This window comes from Canis lupus, chromosome 9 (assembly GCF_048164855.1).
Source record: "Canis lupus baileyi chromosome 9, mCanLup2.hap1, whole genome shotgun sequence".
Lineage (NCBI taxonomy): Eukaryota > Metazoa > Chordata > Mammalia > Carnivora > Canidae > Canis > Canis lupus.
In genome coordinates, this window is record NC_132846.1 from 19078544 (window position 1) to 19097711 (window position 19168).

At 36.7% G+C, this 19168-nt stretch overlaps 1 long non-coding RNA gene across 3 annotated transcripts in view; it reads left to right on the plus strand.

Moving 5' to 3' along the window:
• The first annotated feature begins 1936 nt into the window (after window positions 1–1936).
• The window catches only part of LOC140639875 (uncharacterized), a 102686-nt gene continuing 85454 nt past the window's right edge, over window positions 1937–19168 (plus strand). For 2 of the 3 annotated variants that reach the window (XR_012036520.1, XR_012036521.1), the window contains exon 1: window positions 8510–8730. This is a non-coding gene — a long non-coding RNA (uncharacterized lncRNA). Of the gene's footprint in view, window positions 2045–8509; window positions 8731–19168 lie in introns of those variants that run through there. The other variant, XR_012036522.1, reaches the window with a different exon arrangement.

A 19168-nucleotide genomic window follows, 5' to 3' on the forward strand; every position in this document is an offset into this window, starting at 1 on the left:
CAAATTGCTTGGCTCACATTCCTAAGCTAGAATTCCAAAACTATTCAGTAGACCCTGTAGGCATCCCAAGTAAGATTCCTTTCCCACTTTTAGGGAGGAGTTCCAAAGATTTAACCCTCTGTTTAACTGAATTTTCTATTTTGCAACCATTCTATTCTATTTTCATCCTCAGTCTCAACCTGGGGCCTGACCTTCTACTTCAATGACAATATAGATATCGTTGGGCATAATTTCGCTCTCCCTTACCTCTAAATCTATCTACATGTGCTATTCCTTTTTTTGTCTCCAGCATGAAAGGAAGATGATCACCTTAATTCTATCCTCCATCTTCTATTTCAGGATATATTTCATCAGTCTCTCTTCTGTCTTCAATCTTTCACTGAATATTGACAGAGCATAAGCTTTGTGCCAGGTCAGGTTTTAAAGATATGAGATGCATAAGTGGGCAAAAAAAAGATCCTTGGCCTTGACTAACTTACATTTTACCTTCACTACTAGTACACTTCTCTTAGATTTTTTTGAAATGGGGAGATCCCTGGGTGGCTCAGCAGTTTAGCACCTGCTCTTGGCCCAGCTCGTGATCTTGGAGTCCTGGGATCGAGTCCTGAGTTGGGCTCCCTGCATGGAACCTGCTTCTCCCTCTGCCTGTGTCCTCTCTCTTTCTCTCTCTCTGTCTCTTTCTCTCTCTCTGTCTCTCATGAATAAATAAATTAAATCTTAAATAAATAAATAAATTTTACTTCGTTAACGCATAGTGCAATATTGGTTTCTGGAGTAGAATTCAGTGATTCATCGCTTACATAAAACACCCAGTGCTAAACACAAGTGCCCTGTTTAGTACCCATCACCCATCTAGCCCATTCACCACCTATCTCCCTCCATCAACCCTCAGTTTGTTCTCTATTATTAACAGTTTCCTATGGCTTCTCTCTCTCCTTTTTTATCTTTTCCCCCTTCCCATATGTCCATATGTTCTGTCTCCTAAATTCCACATACGAATGAGATGATTTGGTGTTTGTCCTTCTCTGACTGACTTATTTCACTTAGCATAACGCACTCTAGTTTCATCCACATCATTGCAAATGGCAAGGCTTCGATTTTTTGATGGCTGAGTAATATTCCATTATATGTATATATGATATATATTATGCATATATTCAATTATATATTTTATATACATATATGCATATTCCATTATGTGTATGTATACATTTATATACATATTTCATTATATATGTGTCTATATATATACATATATAGACACACACACATATATACATATCGCCTCTTCTATCCATCAGAAGATGGACATTTGGGCTCTCTTCATAGTTTGGTTATTGTCGATAATGCTGCTATAAACATGCATGTACCCCTTCCAATCTGTATTTGTCTGTCCTTTGGGTAAATACCTAGTAGTGCAATCGCTAGATCGTAAAGTAAGTCTACGTTTAACTTTTAAGGAACCTCCAAACTGTTCTCCAGAGTGGCTGCAACCAGTCTGCATTCCTACCAACAGTGTAAAGAAGGTTCCCCTTTCTCAGCAACCTCGACAACACCTGTTGTTTCCGGTGTTGTTAATTTTAGCCATTCTGACAGGTCTGAGGTGGTATCTCATTGTGGTTTTGATTTGTATTTCCCTGATGATGGGTGATGTGGAGCATCTTTTCATATGTCTGTAAGCCAATTTGGGCGTCTTCTCTGGAAAAATGTCTATTCAAATATCCTGCCCATTTCTTAACTGGATTGCTTGGGTTTGGGGTACTGAATTTGAGAAGTTCTTTAGAGAATTTGGATACTAACCATTTTTCAGATAGGTCATTTGCAGGCATCTTCTCCCATCTTGTAGGCTGCCTTTTAGTTTTGTTGATTGTTTCCTTCACTGTGCAGAAGCTTTTTTTTATCTTGATGAAGTCCCAGTAGTTCATTTTTGCTTTTATTTCCCTTGCCTCCAGAGATGTGCCTGGTAAGAAGCTGCTGTGGCTGAGGTCAAAGACGTTGCTGGCTGTGTTCTCCTCCAGAATTTTGATGGCTTCCTGTCTCACATGTAGGTCTTTCATCCATTTTGAATTTATTTTTGTGTATGGTGTGAGAAAGTGGTCCAGGTTCACTCTTCTGCATGTTGCTGTCCACTTTCCCCAACACCACTTGTTGAAGACACTGTCCTTTTTCCCATTGGATATTCTTCCCTGCTCTGTCAAAGATTAGTTGACCATATGGTCGTGGGTCCATTTCTGGGTTCTCTATTCTGTTCCATTGATCTATGTGTCTGTATTTGTGCCAGTACCATACTGTCTTGATCACTACAGCTTTGTACTATAGCTTGAAGTCCACAATTGTGATACCTCTAGCTTTGCTTCTTGTCTTTTTGAAGACTGCTTTGGCTATTTGGGGTCTGTTTTGGCTCTGCACAAATTTTAGGATTGTTGTAGCTCTGTGAAAAATGCTGTTGGTATTTTGATAGGGATTGCATTAAATGTGTAGATTGCTTTGAGTAGTGTACACATTTTAACAATGTTTCTTCTTCCAAGACATGATCATGGAATTTTTTCCCACTTCTTTGTGTCCTCTTTTAATTGCTTTCATAAGTGTTCTATAGTTTTCAGAGTACAGATCTTTTTCTGTCTTTGGTTAGGTTTATTCCTAGGTATCTTAAGGTCTTTGGTGCAGTTGCAAAGGGGATTGATGCCTTGATTTATTTTTCTGCTGCTCCATTATTGGTGTATAGAAACGCAACAGATTTCTGCACGTTGATTTTATATCCTGCAGCTTTGCTGAATTCGTGTATCAGTTCTAGCAAAAAATGTTCTGGTGGCATCTTTTGGGTTTTCTACATAGCGTATTATGTTGTTTGCAAACAGTGAAAGTTTGACTTCTTCCTTGTTGATTTGGACGCCCTTTATTTCTTTTTGTTGTCTGATTGCTGAGGCTAGGACTTCCAGTACTATGCTAAATGACAGTGGTGAGAGTGGTCATCCCTGTCTTGTTCCTGACCTTGGAGGAAAAGTTCTGTTTTTTTCCCCATTGATGATGATATCAGCTGTGGGTCATTTGCATATGGCCTTTAGGATGTTGAGGTATGTTCCATCTATCCCTACTTCGTTGAGGGATTTTATCAAGAATGGATGCTGTATTTTGTCATAGGCTTTTTCTGCATCTGTTGACAGGATTGTGTGGTTGATCTCCTTTCTTTTATTAACGCGGCGTATCACGTCGATTGGTTTGCAAATACTGAACCACCCTGCAGCCCAGGAATAAATCCCACTTGATTGTGGTGAATGATGCTTTCAATGTACTGTTGGATTTGATTTGCTAGTATTTTACTGAGAATTTTTGCATCCATGCTTGTCAGAGATATGGGCCTGTAATTCTCCTTTCTACTGGGGTCTTTGGTTTTGGAATCAAGGTAATGGGGGCCTTGTAGAGGGAACTTGGCAGTTTTCCTTCCACTTCTATTTTTTGGAGCAATTTGAGGACACTAGGCATGAAGTTTTCTTTAAATGTCTGGTAGAATTCCTCTGGGAGGCCATCTGTCCCAGGACTTCTGTTTGTTGGGAGATTTTTTTTTTTATTATTGAATTCAATTTCTTTGCCGGTTATGGGTCTGTTCAAATTTTCTATCTCTTCTTGTTTCGGTTTGGGTAGTTTGTTTCTAGGAACTTGGCCATTTCTTCCAGATTTGTTGGCATATAAATTTTCGTAATATTCTCTTATAATTGTACTTCTGTGGTGTTGGTTGTTATTTCTCCTCTCTCCTTCATGATTTTATCTGTTTGGGTCCTTTCTCTTTTCCTTTGGTAAGTCGGCTAGGGAGTGGAACGCAGTTTCTTTCCTTTTTTATTTTATTTTATTTTTATGATTTTATTTATTTATTCTTAGACACAGAGAGAGAGGCAGAGACACAGGCAGAGGGAGAAGCAGGCTCCATGCAGGGAGCCCGATGTGGGACTCCATCCCAGGTCTCCAGAATCACACCCCAGGCTGCTGGCGGTGCCAAACCGCTGCGCCACCGGGGCTGCCTGGAGCAGCAGTCTCAAAGTAGTTCTTGGCTTCAGGAGTCTGGAAGGTGAAAACTTTTTCCATTTTAACTTTTCCATATAATACAAAGGACTCTTCTTTTCCCCCTTTCCAGAAGCTACATTATGTGATGACATAGTTGCTCTAATGTTAAGATATAAATTTATTATGATTTTTAAATAAGTAAATTGAAACATACTTCAATATTTCCTTAGTTTAATTTCTGTAAGGGTATAATTGATTGATATGGACAAAAAGCTCTTTTGTGTATGTGGTCTTCCATAATCTTTAAGAAGGTAAAGAGATCCTGAGACCAAAATGTTCAAATACTGCTCGTTTAGAGTAATATAAGCAGTCATTTGAAGAAGTTAGGGGTTATAGAATTATATTGTAAATGCACTTATTGATATTTAGGCATTATTTTCTGGGTCCTATATAGTTGTCACAAATAAGTGCTGCATTACTATGTTAATACCTACTGTTCAGTGTTTTTCTTTTCCAAACATCTCTATTAAAATTGTACATGATCCTTGTGACACATATTTACAGTTGATGTCACTTGCCATTCATTATGAGATAATTGATTTGCTAACTGGAGGTTTTAAATAGTTGTACAGTCTTCATTGCAGATTGAAATTCACCTTATAACAAATAGCTGTGAATCATTTTAAACAATTTATAACAAATGAGCTTTCAAATTTTAATATTATCACAAATCTTTTCTGAAGTTTAGACATTTATCTTGATTTATTTGGATTATAATACTTTGTATCTGTAGATTGCCAGTATTTCCAAATTAATAGTTATATTTACCTTACTTAGGGAATCAGCAAAAATGAGTAAGATTCTTCAAAACATGCTGGTGAAAGTAATTTACGTTTAAGGTAATGAAGATAGCAACATGTAACAACACTTTTAATGTATATAGTCTCAAGGTTTAAAACTTCTCCAGAGTTTAATATTTTCAATATTTATATCAACACTTAGGATTTGAATACTGGTGCTGTTTATTTCAAGTGGCAATTGAAATAATTGTATAAGTGCGGAAATTCATCTGTAAATTTGTTTTGATTATGGAATATCAATAACTTACTAATAATATTGAACTAGATCATATTGTTGAAAAGCTTGAAATATTTAAATGAATCCTCTTTTTAGATAAGCGATATAGACAAGGGAAAAGAATATACTTTGAGGAAGAAGATTATTGCAAATTATGAAGCATTCAGTTATATACATTTTCAATTATTATTAAAATGACTTAGTGAAAGTTTTATCACAGGTATTTCCAAGTATAAAGCTCTTTTTGTATATTGGAGACATACCAAAAGCTATTTAGCTTTAGTACTTTAAAAATTAATCTGAATATATTAGGTAAAATCTCAGTTATCTGCTGTGATAGGGTGTTCTTTTGGTTAATAGAACTTTTCACATGTCTATGAAAGCTTATGCCTTAATCGTCACAACTTTTATGCTTTGAAGTTCTGAAGCTGAAGAAATGGAAAAACAGTGTAATGGAATACATATGGAATTTATACAAAGCTTAGTTAACTTTTTTTGTATAGGCACAATATTCACATGGTTTACCTTAAAAAAAAATCGAGACTCCTAACTCTGGGAAATGAACCAGGGGTGGTAGAAGGGGAGGTGGGTGGGGGGTGGGGGTGACTGGGTGACGGGCACTGAGGGGGGCACTTGATGGGATGAGCACTGGGTGTTATTCTATATGTTGGCAAATTGAACACCAATAAAAAATAAATTTATATTAAAAAAATCGAGAGTGAAAATCCTCCCTTCACTCCTTTGCTCCAACTACCAGTTCCCTTACCTAGAGTCAGCTTGCAGTCTTTGGTACAAGTCACCACTACCTTTTTTTCTGGATTACTGCAAAAGCATCCTGATGTATACTCTGCTTTCTCTTTTGCCCATATATTCTCCACACAGCAGCCAGAGTGGTGCTTTTAAACACGATCACATCATGTCATTCTTCTCTGAAGGCCCTTAGTTATTTCCTCTCTTGTTCAGAGTAAAAGACAAAATCCTTACTAATGTTGATCAGAGTCTTCAGGAGCTGCTTCCTCTCTTACCTGTTTGATATTGTTTCTTCTTTCCTTATAGCATTCCACCATTCTGACTCCCGTATTTTTTCCCTGCTCCTTTGCACTTGTTCTTCTACCTGTAATGGGCTCGCCCCCTATCCTTATGCCTGCTCAGGCTTCTGAGTAGATTATCTCCTTATCAGAAAGGCCTTCCCTGACCATCCTGACTACCCAGCATTTCCTAACACCCTTCCCTGATTATTTGTTCTCCATAAAACTTCTGTGACCATTTACAAATATACCTAGGATTTTAAAATTCAGATGTGGTGAGTCCAAAAGATGAGAGAAGATTTTTTTTTAAAGATTTTATTTATTTATTCATGAGACACACACACACACACACACACAGAGAAAGAGAGAGAGAGAGAGAGAGAGAGAGAGAGAGGCAGAGACACAGGTAGAGGGAGAAGCAGGCTCCATGCAGGGAGCCTGATGTGGGACTTGATCCTGGATCTCCAGGATCAGGCCCTGGGCTGAAGGCGGCACTAAACCACTGAGCCACCCTGGCTGCTCCTCAAAATGAGAGAAGATTGCTGAAAAATATTTTTTTACAGTTTGCAAGAGGAAGAGGCATTCAGTGCTATGGGGCACTGGGGAAGGCTGGGGGGCTGTCAGGATGCAAAGAGTGAGGAGAAAGCATGGGCTAGAGCCATTATTGCAACTTTTGTGGGAAGAAATGGGAAAGACGGAGCAAGCAACTGAGCAAGTTTAGGATTGTATAGTTTGAATAATTTTGGCAGGCTCTGTCATATGCATCTGGTCCTTAGGTTTCCAATTGATACTTCAGGCCCTTATTAACTCTGCCTGAATTATTAATGTAAGTCTGAACTTTATATTTTATACCTTTTACTTATCCTGTTTTAAAGTTTATACAATACTGTCACATTCCTTATTTATTTTGACCTTCATAGCAATTCTAGGAGGTCATTATTTTAGTTATCTCCATTTATAGAAATAGCTCCAGAGCTATTTCCACAAGTAATTTTGCCTGAGATTAGTGTAAGTGGCAGAGATATAACCTGAATCACTTCCCCCCTGTGTTCTCTTCCTGATCTTATTCCTTTGCTTTAGAACTTCTTGTGGATTTTCATGGCTAATAGACAAAATCCAGCCACCTTAGCATGGCATTTAAGGCTTTTACTGTTTGTTTCCAATCTATCTTTTTTTTTTTCTGCAAAATTATGTCCCAGGCAAAAATGATCTCTACAGAAATTTGGACACATGGCACTTTGTCACCTCTGTACTTGTGTATGCTGTTCTCACCACTGGGACTGTTCATCTTGGCACGATAGATCATTCAAGGACCACCTTTTCTGTGAACCATTTTCATTGCCTTCTCCCTCTTCCCATGTAAACTGTATAGAAATTTCTCCTTTTTCTGAACTCTAACCTTTTTACCTAAATCTCTTATAGCACTTAGAAAAACAGTATTTTGATAAATATAGATACTTATGTTTCTTTTCTTCCTGTAGGTCTATCTTAGTGCTTGTAGTTTCTTCTATACAGCAGAAATCAGCACTTAAAAATTTTTTTTGGTATTGCCCACTCCTCTACCTCCCAACATCAGCAAGTAACAACACATTGCTTTGTATATATTAGTACTTGATAAGTATGCATTGGATAAAACTTTAATCTTTTGGGTGAATTGGGATATATTCATTGAGAATACAATATGCTGTAATTAGTTGAAGCATTCATATGAAGATAAGTGGATTAATGAATTACTGTAAAGCACTTAAGTTTTATTTGAGAACCTTTTGAAATCTCAGTGTGTCAGTATATACTTGCATTTTAAATAATCCTTAATCAATTAAATAAGTACCTTTTATACACTGAGTTTTTGAGCTAGAAGGCTGTATTTAACACCATTTGGAGTTTTAAGTAGTGTTAAAGCTCAGCCCTTAGCAGACAAAAGGTACTTTGGTACTAGAAACATTGCAACAAACATATTTTTAAAGATCTTTGTGATGTACTGAGTAACATTATATTCCATGTTTGTCATATCTTGTCCCTTGCTGTGAATATCTCTATGTTATATAAGATGCTCCAGTCTATAATATCAATTGGGAAATTCAAAAAATGCACTTATTAGAAAAATTTGAAAAAAATATTATTTCTAGAGCTATCACATAATTTTCAGTGTTTAACAGTGTTATTAAATGGAGATGGGGTTGATATGTAGTACCTGTATTATTTCCTTATAGCTCTTGTAATAAATTACCACAGCCTTGGTGGCTTGAAACATCAAAAGTTTATTCTATTACAGTTCTGAAGGCCTGAAGTCCAAAATCTTTATCACTGGGCTGAAATAAAGGTGTTGTCAGGGTGACACTCCCTCTGGAAGTTCTAGGAGAGAATACATTTTTTGCCTCTTCCAGCTTCTAGTGGCTGTCAGAATTCTCTGGCTTGCAGCCACATCACTCCAATCTTCAAGGATAGCATCTTCAAATCTCTCTCTACTCTGTCTTTATATCACCTTCTTTTCTGTGTAGTCAAGTCTCCCTCTTTTAAAGATACATGTAATGGCATTAGGGTCCACTTGAATAATCCAGGATGATCTTTCCATCTTAAGTTCCTTAACTTCATCCCATTCACAGTGACCTTTTTACCTTATAAGGTAACATTTACAGGTTGATACCTCATTTGTGAGTTTGATTTACATTTCTCTGATGACTAATGAAATACTTTCTCATATTTATATCAGTTATTATATTCTGTGAATAATTTCTTCTTTTTTTTTCCTATTGGTTGCCTGGTTTCTTTTTTATAAAAAATAAATTTGTAGGTGGTATAAATTCTGTTAGGTGGCTGTATTGCCATCTGTTAGGTGGCTGTATTGCCAATATCTTTTCCACTCTGTGACTTTTCCTTTTCTTAGTTATGTCTTTTTATGACCAGAGGTTTTTAAATTTTTATGTAGTTTTATTTAATAACAATCATTTATTTTATGATTAACATACTCTGTATCCTGTTTAAGAAGTCTTTGCTTGCTCCAAGGTCATAAAGATGTATTCCAGGAGTACCTGGCTTGCTCATGTGGTAGAACATGCAACTCTTGGTCTTGAGATTGTCAGTTCAAGTCCCACATTGGGTGTATGGATTACCTAAAAATAAAATCTTGGGGATCCCTGAGTGGCTCAGTGGTTTGGCTCCTGCCCTTCGGCTTAGGGCATGATCCTGGAGACCCGGGATTGAGTCCCACATTGGGTTCCCTGCGTGGAGCCTGCTTCTCCCTCTGCCTATGTTTCTGCCTCTTTCTCTCTCTGTGTCTCTCATGAATAAATAAATAAAATCTTTAAAAAATCTTAAAAAAAAGATATATTCCAAATTTATCTTCTGGAAACTTTATTTTTAAATCATCTGGAATTTATATGAATTTATAATTAATCTGGAATCAATTTTTGCATATGGTGTGAGGGAAGAACAAGATTCACTTTTTCAGAAGGATATGCACCATATTGTCCCCATTTTCATAAATCAACTGACTGTATATGTGCAAATTAATTTTGTTTTGTAAAATTAGTACACTAGGTACACTAGGAAAATTAGTACACTAGTACACTAGGAATTGTGTTTGGTACTAATGATATAGATACAAATAATAGAGGTTGTCTGTCCTGAAGATGGTCTTGGTTGAGTGAAGAAGATAATAAATGAGATAATAATGAAAAATACAGTAATCATATTAAGAATTGTATGTTGTGAGTTAAGGGAATGAGTTTTTTGTGAGGAGATGAGGAAATCTCTGCTAGAGGAGTCAGAATTTGAGCTGGATCTTGGAAAATGAGTAGGAGTTTGATAAATGCGCCCCATGTAGAGAGAAAAATATATGAAAGACACAGGATTGTCAAAGAACAAGTGTGTTCATAAAATGGTGAGAAGTTTGCTATAGGAGGCAGTGTGCAAGAAGGTGAGAGGGAGAAGGACAAGGAAGGAACAAGAATTGATGGACATGAGGCTAGAACATTTTAGGCAGAGATGATTACATGTGTAGAATTAGGTAATTATAAAGGAACATGGCATATTTATCAAATGGTGAGAAATTCAGTATGGCTAGAAGGTAGATTGTGCTTGCATGGGAGAGTGTGAGAAAGAGCATGAAGGGAGGGATGAGGAGCCAATAGAGATGAGGATGAGAATTGAGTTGGGCTTTATTGTAAAGGAAATTAGGGAGAAAGTTTCCAACCAGCGAGTGGAAACATCAAAGTTGGCTTTTAGGAAGATGGGCCCTGGGGGCATAGAGAATAGAGGATAGATTAGAAAGTGGGAGATTAGTAGGTGGAAATAAAAGACATGAGGATTGGTCAAGAGGTAGCAGTGGTGATGGTGAGACAGTGTCAGATATGGAGCAAGTCTGATGTATAGTCAGAAGAACTTGGTGACCATGAATGATGAGGAATAGGCAGATGTGACAGATGCCAAAATTAAGTTTGAAACACTGAGTGAATGGTTATACTATCAACTGATAGAGGAAATATGAAGAGAAGACTTGGCGGTATCAAATAATAAATTTTAGACTTAATAGATTTGAGATGCTGGTGCATTAAGTAGTTGGAGATATCTGGGACAATTAAAAAATATGTATGTGGAACTCAAGAGGGAGGTCAAGGCTATTAAGTACATATTTGATTACCATCAGCACAGAGAAGGTTCTTGAAGCCACAGGAATGGATGAAGTATCCAGGGAGAGTAATTGGAGGGTTAAGGAAATAAGTCCAGAGTTAATCTAGACTAACTTGAACATCTAAGAAGAGTATAGGAGAATATGCCTGTGAAGGTGGGATTTTTCCACTGCCCATCTGTGGTTTCTAACTTTCAACAATAGCATTTTTTCTTGTGTAATATAAAATAAAATGAAAAGAAAGAACTAGTATGAAAGATAGGAGGAAAAACAGGAGAAAGTCACGTCAAAAAGTTAGAGATGTTCACAGCTTTAGATGACACACAAAGTAAAAATAAACCATATAATTTGTTAATGAACTTTCCTTTTCCTTTGATTTTATTGAGATAACGTATGTATAGGGTTAAATAAATCAAATAGTGCATAAAGGCATTTGATAAGAAGCAGCAATTTTACTTTTTGCCCAGATCCATTTTTCAAAAGCAACCTATGTTTAACTGTTTTTTTTGTTTTGTTTTTTTTTTAGTTGTAAAATGTCTAAATATAAGCTTGGATAGTATGCTCGTTCCTCTATATTTTGATTTACCTACTTTAGATCATGACTGTTGTGCTAGGAAGAATTCTAAGATGTCTCCAAATATTCTCTGCCTGTGGTTTGCATGCCTTATATAGTCCTTTTCCCTTGAGAGTTGGTGGTGCCTGTGGATATTATGGGCTGTCACTCTAATGATTAAGTTATTAATCAGTTGACTTTTAGTTAATGCAAAGATTATTCAGATGAGCCCTTAAAAAAGGCATCAGGCCTTTTATAAAAAAAAGATTCTCCTACCAGGCTTGAAAAAGAAAGCTGTCTTAAAATTTTATTTAGGATTTTGAATCCTATTAATGTGAAAGAATGATATTAACAATTGTACTCTTTTTTTTTTCCTCCTGATTTCTGCCTTTCACCTAGAATGAGACATAGTGAAGCCTGCTGGTAGCTCCAGTGTGGGGCATCTAAGGATACACAGCTGTGCAATGATGGAAATATTGTGTAATAAAAACACAGCACACCTGCTCAGAGTGAATTATTATTAATCTATAAGAAATGTGAGCTAATTGAAAAAGGGTATATGCTCTTGCCAGTTGATAAAACTTGGCTGGGTTTCTCAGAGGTGCTGCTCTGCATTGCCTATTGAAACCATCCCCTGAGATGGTCCGGGAAGACAAAAGCTGCCAAGACAAGGCTAAGGGAAATTAAATTAAGTATAGGAACTCTGCCTTGGAGGCTAAAGGATAATTTAAGTTTATCTGATGTCGAGAGACTTAGGTATAATTTAATGCTGGGAAGATAAACAACAGTTTCCTCTAATTGGGAGCCCCAGCATCATTGAGTTTCCTGATCCTTTCAATCTGCTTGAATCTTTTGCTGTTAAGCAAGACGTTTTTTACAGAAATCTTTGAAGTGTGGTAATGTCTTGCAATGCTACCTTCTATGCATTCTGGGTTATTACCATTAAGAGTCTCTTCTATAAATAAAATTGTGTTCTGGGTTTAATTTAGATTGAATAGAGAAGTTTAAAAATGGTCACCAGCATTTCCAGTGTTATGAACCTGTCACTGTGCTTGAATTGCAAATAGAAGAAACCAACTTCAGTCACATTAAGCAAAAAAGATTTTTTTTTGGTTGGGAAGGCTCTCAATACCTGGGATTGATGGAAAGAATGGAGAACCAGACTCAGAAATATGGTGCTATAACTAAAATAAATACATGGGAGATTGAAGAACTAGGATAGGGAATCTGAAAGGTCCCAACCCCAGACCATGGGAGGGTAGGTAGAGGAAGAATCTCATCCCTCAGAGGGACTCTTGAGGGGCCTCTGAATTTCATCAGAGGTTGAGGGCAGGGCATCTTGATTATAGTTTCACTAAGACTGTACCCTGTGAAAGAGGTTTCCCAAAAGAGATGGAGGAACTGTTGGCAAGGATGCCTGGATGCTGGGCGGTGGGAAAAAAATTCTGAGGATCACATAGTGTCTAGAATTTGCAAGCCTGGGTAGTTCAGTTGGTTGAGCATGGACCTTCAGCTCAGGTCATGATTCCAGGGTCCTGGGATTGAGTCCCAGCATTGAGCTACCTGCTCAGGGGAGAGTCTGCTTCTCCCTCTCCCTCTGCTCCTCCCCCTGCTCATAGTCTCTCTCTCTCTCTCTCTCAATAAAGAAAGAAAGAAAGAAAGAAAGAAAGAAAGAAAGAAAGAAAGAAAGAAGGAAAGTTTAAAAAAATTTGGACTTTGCAAGCCTGAAGGGAATCTAGGTCCTTTTCAGGGCTCCAAAAAGGCTAAACTGAAAAAGGATGTGGGGGGGAAAGTAGGAATGTCATCAAACATTAAGCTAGACTAAGAAAAGCAATGTTCTCATTCACTAAGCTAGATCAAAAAAGCACCTCTAAATCTGGGAATTTAGACCTTTCTGCTTTAAAATGGTCATATTCCAAGTCATGAAGGGAGATGGGAGAGGATTTCACAGTTTCCACTTGCCTGCCAAGTTTCTCCATTTGGTCCAATTAGTTTCAGATACAATGTTCAGAATGTTATTATGATATTATTCCTCTTTATTTGTGCTTATGTAATAAATCTTGTCTATGTTCTTTTCTATATCCACTTAAATGAAATACTAGACAATGTTCTGTTTATTCCTGATTGCTTTCTGACCAGAAACCATGCCTTTCTTGTTTGTTGTTGTATTTTTACTCCTAATGTTCTTCTGCTCTGTTTCAGGGGTTTCAGAAAGTGCTATATGGATTGCAAAGTCCTCCTCTTCAAGTTACAAAGTGTACAGGAAAATGATTTCTGAATTTCTTAGAGCTTTTTTTCTTTTTTCTTTTTTTTTTTTAAAGGATTTTATTTATTTATTCATGAAAGATACAGAAAAAGAGAGGCAGAGACACAGGCAGAGGGAGAAGCAGGCTCCATACAGGGAGCCCGATGTGGGATTCGATCCCGGGACTCCAGGGTCCCACCCTGGGCCAAAGGCAGACGCTCAACCACTGAGCCACCCAGGGATCCCCCAAGCCTTTTCTTTTCACACCAGTTCTTCACTGTGACAGTTAAAGCTGAGATTTGATAATTATTGTGATACTTCAATAGGAAAATCTTCTTGCCTCACATAAAAGTGGATTACTTGGCTATAATTTGGGCAGCTGTATTTGTCTTTCCCATCACCTAGCCACTCAGATCCTTTCATAAGGAATTTTTTTTTTTTTAGATGCTGAAGAGGGCAGCATCCTTTTAAGGATTGTGAACATCCAGTTGGGATGTGGTTGTGTTGTAAGCCTGAGAAATGCTTACCATGAAGATAATATGATTGACTACTAGTTGAGGAAAGAAAATATTCTCAAATTAGATTTTTCTTCACATTGAAAAGTGAAAACCTTTCCTAATTGCTCAAGAAAAATGAAGCCTGTGTGATTCCTTTAGGTTAATATAACCCTAGATGTGGAAGACAGTAGTTTTAACTAACTGCTTATTTAAAAGTCAATAAAAACTTAGGAAAGGTATATCTGATTAGATTTTAATGTTCTAGGTTCTTCAGCTTTATAATTAAATTTAAAGTGTCTATGTAGAAATTTGTTTCAATGATTTTAGGCAAAAGAAGAAGATCTTTGGTGATGGGACAAGAGAATCTATTCCTTCTCTAGCAGATTTCTCTCACTTTTGTGCCATTTTTCCTTTTGAGCCAAATTTTTTCTTTTTCCTTTAGAGAAACTTCCCTTATTTTTCCTTTCTGTCTCATATTACACAGCTATCAACTCCTGTTTCATAAGTATCTCTAGAAGCCATCCTATTCACTCCTTTCCCACTGCTCAAGTTCAGACTTGCATCATCTATTTTGGAGACATCACAACAGTTTCCATTCTCAGCTTTCCCCATCTCAATTCACATTTCCGGTTGCTACCAGAGTTATTGTCCTAAAATACAAAACTCTCTTGCTTAAAACCCTTCTGCAGTTGTTTCAATTGTGATTAAAACTGAAATTTATCATCATAAGGTCCTTAGTGATGTATCTCCTGAACAGTTTTCTTTCTCACCCATTGCTCATATCCACACATGTTCCAGCAACACTGAACTGCTTCTAGGTTCCTGAATGCTTCATACTTTTTAAAATCATTGTGCCTTTTCCTGTTCTTTCTGCAGTAATATTCCCCATTGTTCTCCTTACATGCTCCTATTGAGACAGATCTTCTCTGTGATGCCTTCTCTGACACTCCCAGCAGAACGAGTCACCTTCTATTGTATTACCTTTACAAATACTATTCTACTACCTCTGTTGTACCTTTGCCTATGCTTTTTATTGAGAACTGACTCTACCATTTTCTCATTATTTGTTTATCCCTCTCTTTTCTTATTTATTTCTAAGTTTCTTTTTCTTTTTTTTTTTTTAAGATTTTATTTATTGGCAGCCCCCGTGGTGCAGCGGTTTAGTGCCGCCTGCAGCCTGGGGTGTGATCCTGGGGACCCGGGATTGAGTCCCACATCGGGCTCCCTGCATGGAGCGTGCTTCTCCCTCTGCCTGTGTCTCTTTCTCTCTGTCTCTCTCTCTGTCTCTCATGAATAAATAAATAAAATCTTAAAAAGAGATTTTATTTATTTATTTATTCATGAGAGACACAGGCAGAGGGAGAAGCAGGCTCCATGCAGGGAACCTGACACGGGACTTGATCCCAGGTTTCCAGGATTATGCCCTAGGCCAAAGGCAGGCTCTAAACCACTGAGCCACCCAGGGATCCCCATGTTTCTAAGTTTCTTAAAGTAGAGGCTTCATCCCAAAAGCTAGCTTAGGACTGTCATGAATTAGGTGGGGATAACTGTAGAATTTTCTGTAATTGGGATTTAATTGACATACAGCATTATATTAGTTTCAAGTGTATTACATAAATGATTCAATATATGTATATATTGCAAAATTATCACCACAATCTTTCTAGTTAACATCCTTAAAACAGAATTATATTTTTTTTCTTATGATGAGAACTTTTAAGATTTACCTTCTTAGCAACTCTCAAATATACAATACACTATTATTAACTATAGTTACCATACTGTACATCACATTGGCAGTACTTATTTGTTTTGTAACTGGAAGTTTGTACCATTGGATCTCTTCACACATTCCTTTCCCTCCCTCTACCTCTAGCAACCACCAATCTGTTCTCTGTGTCTGTGAGTTCACTTTTTTTTTGTTTTTAGATTCTATATATAAGTGACATCATATGGTATTTGTCCTTTTCTATCTGACTTATTTCATTAACACAATGCCCTTAAGCTCTATTCATGTTGCCACAAATGTAAGATTTCCTTCTTTTTATGGCTCAGTAATATTCCTCTGTGTGTGTGTGTGTGTGTGTAATGTTTTCTTTATTCTTTCATCCATCACTGGACACTTAGGTTGCTTCTGTGTCTTGGCTATTGTAAATAATGCTGCAATGAACAAGAAGGGGTAGACATCTTTTGAATTAGTGTTTTCATTCTCTTCAGATAAGTATCCAGAAGTGCAATTGCTGGATCATCTGATAGTTCTATTCTAAATTTTTTGAGGAAACTCTATACTGTTTTCCTTAATGACCGTACCAGTTCCCTCCAACAAATTCCCACCAACAGTGCACAAGGGTCCCCTTTTTTTCTACATCTTCACCAATACTTGTTATCTCTTGTCTTTTTGATATTAGGCATTCTAATAGGTGTAAGGTAATATTTCATCATAGTTTTGATTTGCATTTCCCTGATAATTAGTGATGTTAAACATCTTTTCATGTACCTGTTGGCCATCTGTATATCTTTTATGGAAAAATGTCTATTCAGATCCTCTGTCCATCTTTAAATTAGGTTCTTTTGTTTGTTGGTATTGAGTTGTATGAGCTCTTTTATACATTCTGGATATTAACTCCATATCAAACATATGACTTGCAAATATTTTCAGCCATTTTGTTGGTTGCCTTTAGATTTAATTGATGGTTTCCTTTGCCGTGCAGAAGCTTTTTAGTTGGATATAGTCTCATTTGTTTATTTTTGCTTTTCTTGCTTTTGCTTTGGATGTCAAATCCAAAAGAATCATTGCCAAGACCAAGGTCAAGGAGCTACTAGCTGCATTTATTTTCTTCTAGGAGCTTTTTGATTTCATATCTTAAGACAGTGATCCAGTTTTATTCCTTGGCGTGTGGCTGTCCAGTTTTCCTAACACCATTTATTACAGAGATTTTTCTTTCCTATTATGTATACTTGGCTTTTGTCATATATTAGTTGACCATATATGCATGGGTTTATTTCTGGGCTCTCTTTTTTATTCTAGTGTCTATGTGTCTGTTTTTATGCCAATACCGTAATGTTTTTGTTATTATAGCTTTGTAATGTAGTTTGAAATCAGTGAGTCTAATGCCTCCAATATTGTTCTTTCTTAAGATGATTTCATTTATTTATTTGACAAGCCCCAAGCAGGGGAAGCAGCGGGAGAGGGATAAACAGGCTCCCCACCAAGCAGGGAGCCCAATGAGGGACTCAATCCCAGGACCCGGGATCATGATGTGAGTCAAAGGCAGATGCTTATTTGAATGAGCCACTCAAGCACACCAGAAAGAGAATATTAAGCAGGCTTGATCTCAGGATCCTGAGTGGAAATCAAGAGTTGGATGCTTAACCAACTACGTCAACTAAGTAATGAATTAAGCACCCCTGTTTTCTATATATCTTGTACCTTCCCCCTCTTTTTTCCTATCTTCCTGTATTTTGTTGACTTATAATAATGATGTGTTTTGATTCCTTTGATGTAAATTGTATAGATATTTTCTTTGTGGTTACCATTCCAATTATAGAAAACATCTTAAAGTTATAGTTTTTATTTTAAACTGCTAACAACTTCAGTTGCATACAAAAGGCCTTTACTGTTCCAACCCCCTTTTTTTTGTTATTGTCACAAATTACATCTTTATATATTATATATTCATTAACATAGACTTATGGTTTAAAAATGTTTTTGTCCTTTAAATTCTATGCTCCAAAATGACAATAGGTCAAGCTACTGTATTAGTCCATATATTTATCTTTACTGGAGAATCTTATATTTTCCTACGGTTTTGTGTTACTCTCTATTGTCCTTATGTTTCAACTTGAATAACTTCTGTTAGTATTTCTTATCAAGCAGGTTTACTGGTAGTGAATTCCCTCAGGGTTTGTTTATCTAGGAATGTCTTAATATCTTCTTTCTTTAAAATTGAGATGTATTTGAGGGGCACCTGCATGGCTCAGTTAGTTTAGTGTCTTCAGTTTGACCCAAGTCATGATCCCAGGGTCCTGGAATTGATCCCCACATTGGGCTCCCTGCTCAGTGGGAAATCTACTTCTCCCTCTCCCCCTTCCCCAGCTCATGCTCTCTTTATTTCTCTCTTTCTCACAAATAAATCAATAAAATCTTTAAAAAATAAAATTGAAATGTATTTGATGTATAATATTTATTCGTTTCAGGTGAACAGCATTGTGATCCAATATTTGTATATATTGTAAAATGATCACCACAAAAAGTTTAGTTAACATCTCTTCATTTTTAAAAAAGATTTTATTTAATTTGGCAGAGGGAGAGGGGGGAGAGAGAGAAAGAGAGAGAGAGAGGGAGAACACAAGCAGCAGGGGATGCAGCAGAGGGAGAGGGAGAAGATGGATCCCTGGTGAGCAGGGAGCCTGACTCGAGGCTCATCCCAGGACCCTGGGATTATGAGGTGAGCCAAAGGCAGATGTTTAACCACTGAGTCATCCAGGCACCCCTCTGCTTCATTTTTTTGAAGGACAGTTTTGCAGGATATAATATTTTGGTTGACAGTTTTTTTCCCCCCAGCACTTTGGATATCATTCTGTTGCCTTCTGTCCTGCTGATGTTCTATTGAGAAACCTGTTTCCAAGATTGTCTTTTGCTTTAGACGGTTTGGTTATAATATATCTTTGTGTGGTTCTTTTTGGATTTATTCTAGTTAGAATTTTATGAGATTTTATTTTATTTATTTATTTTTTCTTTCAAGATTTTATTTATTTATTTTATTTTTTATTTTTTTTAAATTTATTTTTTATTGGTGTTCAATTTACTAACATACAGAATAACCCCCAGTGATTTTATGAGATTTTAAAGTTTGTCCAATTTCTTTCCTCAGATTTGGGAAGTTTCACCTGTTATTTTATCAAATAATCTATTTGCCTCTCTCTTTTTTTCTGCTAAAAAGATTTTCCTAATGTATATATTTATCTGCTTATTAGTGTTCTAACAGTTTGTTAGGCTCTCTTCACTGTATTTCATTCTTTTTTCTTTTTATTTCCTGGAATTGGTGATTTGAAATGGCTTGTCTAAGTTCTCTGATTCTTTCACCCTATCAAGTATGCAGTTGAAATCCCCTAATGAAATTTTCAGTTCAGTTATTG